This window comes from Hipposideros armiger, unplaced genomic scaffold (genome assembly GCF_001890085.2).
Source record: "Hipposideros armiger isolate ML-2016 unplaced genomic scaffold, ASM189008v1 scaffold_15, whole genome shotgun sequence".
NCBI lineage: Eukaryota > Metazoa > Chordata > Mammalia > Chiroptera > Hipposideridae > Hipposideros > Hipposideros armiger.
This window is the reverse complement of record NW_017731365.1, coordinates 4,082,145-4,086,768: the sequence shown is the minus strand read 5'-3', so window position 1 is coordinate 4,086,768 and position 4,624 is coordinate 4,082,145. Positions and strand designations below refer to the sequence as shown.

The window sequence follows — 4,624 nt, the reverse complement described above, 5'->3', positions numbered from 1 at the left end:
TACAGGGGGCTCTCTGAAGACCCTAGGGGGCGGGAGGTTTCACAGTGAATGTGGGACTACAGGCTGTTACAGCCCCACTGTCTTCCTCTGACCTTAACTTCAACTAAAGGTGCCTATTTCTCCTTTACTGCCTAACATATTTTATTTTTGTTTTGTATTATTAGAAGCTAACGGGGCTAAACTGCCTCTGTGCTGGTGGTTGCCATGCTCAGAGCACACACCCAGCTGATGTTTGGGACCCACTGGACTCCTCACATCCACATCCTGCAATTCCTGGAGCTTTGCCACTAGCCCTTGCCGAGGAACTGCGCTGGGGTACCACGACCCCCTCTCCCTCGTGTCAGTCCTACCCCCAGTTAAGAGAGAAATCATTCTCCCCCTGTGGTCCTCCAGCCTCTCCTGTGAGATGATTTCTTTTCTTTAAAGAGACAAGGGAGGGGGGTACAGGCAAAGGAGGACAGCCCCTGCCAGGACACTGGGTTCTGAGACCTCCCAGACGCCGTTCTCTCCCATTCCTCTCCACTCGTCCCTCTCCAGAGTCCCATATCCAGCCATCCTGCCATCCCTGAGTGTTTGCTGCCCACACAGTCTGCCATTCACAGCCGCTTCCCACTCCGTGCTCCGTGGGAGCCGCCCCTGTGGGGAGCTGTCCATGTGCCTGAGGGGCACCGCTTCTTCGTCTGCTGGGACTGCTGACGTGGGGTCAGCCCACCTGAAAATTGTTCTCCCTGGGTCCAGACGAAACAGCTGGGCATTGATGGAGTTTGCAGAGAAATTAATCAGTGCCAACTGGCAGCGGTGCCAGGCGCTGCCTGGGCCCGATCCATCCTAATGAACCCCAGCTCCCGCCCTAATGGCTCCTGACAAGACTAATTTAGTCGTGTAGGTGATTAGCGTGGGCATGATCACCTGAATCGTGGCTTGAGATGCTTTGGGGGTACTGGTGGGGGGGTGTCTGCCTAGGCAAGTTGGCTCCATGTGCACCGATCTCAGGCGACATACAGGCGACAGGGACACAAGGAGAGGGAAACTGGCAAGACATTCACCATCCACACATCCTTTCACTCTCACATTCATTCCTCTACTTACTCATCCAGCATCTGTCGAGCCCCCTTTGTACGGAGTACTGTGCTGGCACAGAGGACATGCGGGCTCGGCTGTAAAATGGAGATGACACTTCTCTCTGAAAGTAGCCATGAGACCTATAGGAGGCCATGCACTTAAAATGCTTAATGGAGGCCCCAGCGGGAGGCTGGCGATCAATAAACGCTGGCTAATATTATCACTCACAATCCTACATTATACATAAATGTGAAAATTATAATTAACTGTAATGTCGATATTAATAAAAGTAAGAAGTAAAAAATGAGCAACCAATGGGGAGTTACACACAAGTAGCAAGACAGAACTCGGTAAGGGCTGTCATCAAGACAAATACAAAGCACCCAGAGGGTGGGTGTGGGGGAGGCTGCGGGGTCTCACAGAGCAGGTGACATCTAAGCTACAACCTGGAAAATGAGTAGGAATTGACCAGACAAGGAAGGGGAGAGGGCCTCCTGGCCAAGGGACCAGCACAGGTGAAGGTGCAGTGGTGTGGCAGCATGAGGTGTTGGGTGCTGAGTGCGTCACCATGGCTGGAAAGCAGAGTGTCTGTGGGGCATGGTAGGTGACAGGCTGTGATAAGNGTGAAGAGGGGCAGCCTGACTTCCGGAAGCTCTAGGCGGACCAGGATGGGTGGGGAGCAGGAGGAGATTAGTCCATTAGGTGGCGGGTGGCACTCACTGCCTGGTGAGATAGGGAGTTGCCCATCCAGCGCCTATACTACCTGTTGGCAGAGAGCTGTGCCCAGAGGATTCCTGGTTAGGCTGGGAGCTGGACCAGGGACCTCTGGGTCTCTTCCACCAGGAAAGTGAAAGTGGCCCTTGGAAGAGTAATGCATAAAACCATACCAAGTATTTATGTGTCAGGCACAGTGAGCTTTGGCTACTTAGGGCATCATTCCTGTCCCCAACCTGCTTCTCACCTATTGGGAAAGCACTAGTCAATGACAACAATAATAGTTAACATCTATTAGTGCCAAGCACAATTCTAAATGCCTGAAATGAACTTACTTAATCCTCACCACAATCCTATGAGTATATACAGTATGATCATCATCCCCATTGTCCAAAGGAGCAAACTGAGGCAGGAAGAGGATAAGTAGTCAGTGATAACAGTCCACCTTTGCTCAAGATGCAACAGAGAGCTTCCTGGAAGAGGAGGCACTTAAAGACAAATGGCTCAGGAAAAACAATGTCAGCCACTCGTACAGCAATTTAGTTTTCAGCCTCTTTCATAAAGCTCCCTGTGAAGTCAGGCAGACACGTACAATCATCCCCATTTCCAGAGGGAACAAAGGAGGCTCAGACAGACTCAGGGACTTCCCTGTGGTTACACACAGCTCATAAGTAGCAGAGCTGGGGTTAGAACCAGACCTTGTGCCTCCCCTCCCACTGCTTAGTGGGCTGTGCACAGACGGGGCAGAGGAAGAGGAAGGCACTCAGGTGACGGGACCTTCAGGGAGATCCTTGCACCAAAGGACCACTTTCCTGGGTGTCCAAATCCTTTCTTGGCCAAGAGCTGACAGAAGGACCTGACCTCCTGTTCTGGGCTAAGCTGTAGTTGGGCAGTCAGGCTTATAGGTCCCCTGAGCCATGTAAAGAGCAGCTGGGCCCGGGAGTAATGACAAGTTCAAAGTCAGCTCTGCCCGCCACCGTCTCCCCAAGCAGGTGGAGGGTTTTCAGCTCTTGTAAATCACACCTTCAGCTGGTTCCCANCTTTGATGGTGTGTCAGGCTCTGTGCTGTCACATGTCATATGTCACTGCCCAAATGTCATCTCACCAAATGTGGGCACCACGCTGGAGCAGGGACAGCACCCTGGGGCTCCCAGGCACCCTGTCTTCTTGATGTGGCCCCTGATCTGATTTCAGAATGCAGCCTCCTCATTGCCACTTCTCAAATAGACTCAGATGTCTATATTTGGGGGATTAAAAAGCAGCGCCACTTTTCTCATTGACATGGTTCTAGTCCATAAAGTGGATAATCCAAGTTGTAAAAATATACATTCTCTTTCCTACTCCTTGCCCCCCATGACACTCGATGAAGCTATATTCATTTTAGATGGAGGGAAATGTGGCTGGTAAACATCGTAATTTTCCTAAATTGGTCTTCGGACAAAAGAAAAGGTTATTCACCCTCAGCTCCAAGGCTCTGTGCGATCACAGGTCCCGCCCAGAGGGGCAGGCGCCACGGGGCATTCTCTGTGGTGTCTTCTAGTTTCCTGTGCCCCAAGAGTAAAGCAGAGCCTGAGCCAGGCTCAGGGGGACACTGGGCTGCCAACATCTGAACAGACTTTTGCTTTTAGAAAGCACCTGAGCAGGCAGGGGCAGGTGAGGTTCCCCAGGCAGGACAGGAATTACATCCCTGCCATTGAGCGCCTGGTGGGGGCCGGGCCCTGTGCTCACCCTAGTCATCATCTCCCCAACAATCACAACAGCTCTGCAAAGTACACAGGATCAGCCCCACTTTACAGATGAGAACACTGGGGCTCCCAGAGGCAAAGGGCCAGCTGGTGGCTTCAGCACAGTGGAGGCAGCAGAGCACCTTCCTTCACAGCTGGGAGTGCTCAGCCAAGAGCAGTTGACAGATGGCTTGGCTGCTGACTGTGAGAACAGTGGGTTCACTGGCTTCAGAAGCCACACCACCCTCCTACTATGTCCCTGCCCTCCCCCTGCCCCCACTTCTCCTCCCTGTTTGGGCCTGAAGCACCCACCCCTCTACCACACCCATATCTCCTTGGTCAGGACTCCCTTGAAGCAGGTGGGGTGGGGGAGTGGGGGGGCATGATGCCTGAGGAGGGAAGCAGCTCCCTTCTCCTTAATTGACTGTAAATTGCTCCAGAGCTTTTAATGAAGGCCGTCAGGAGTAATTATGTCCACTGCTATGTGGCCACTCTGTGTAAATACAAAACGCAGAGCCAGGGGCAAGTCGTGCTGGGTATCTCGGTTCTCCTGCATCTGCTCTCCTCCTCGGGCCCCCTCTTAAGTCACACATCTGTTACCCCAGAAAAAGCCCCAGCTGAGGTGTAACGAGCACAGGGGATGTCCCATTAAGGGTACATGCAAGACAGGCAGGCAAGAGACAGACCCAGGGAGCCCAGTCCAGTGCCCACAGGGCAGATGCCACCAAGGCTGTGAGCTGAGCAGGACTGGGTGAGGGTGGACATTCACAGACTCGGGAGCCAATTCCAGATGCTGGGAGCAGCACGGCGAGGGCAGCAGTCTCAAAGTGGGGGTCCCCAGGCCGGCAGCAGCATCACCTAAGAACTTGGTGGAAATGCGAATTCTCAGGCCCCAGGCCACACCTCCTGACTTGGAAACTCAGGGTGGCCGTCTGTGTTGTGACAAGCCCTGTCCAGGGCTCCTGCCCTGCTGGTGGGGGGAGGGGAAAGAATGTAATGGGAGAGGCCTGTTATCCTCAGTTTACAAGATGGAGAGACTGAGGCCTGAAGTGCTGAGGCAGTTTACTCAAGGGCACACAGCGGGAATGGAGCCGGCATGCCCTGGGGCGAGGGTGGGGGGGGTG

At 53.4% G+C, this 4,624-nt stretch overlaps 1 protein-coding gene across 1 annotated transcript in view; it reads right to left on the bottom strand.

Annotated features, from left to right (window-relative positions):
• CDH23 (cadherin related 23) overlaps window positions 1-4,624 on the bottom strand; it is a 430,582-nt gene that overhangs the window by 372,638 nt on the left and 53,320 nt on the right. The gene's annotated exons all lie outside the window — the stretch shown is intronic.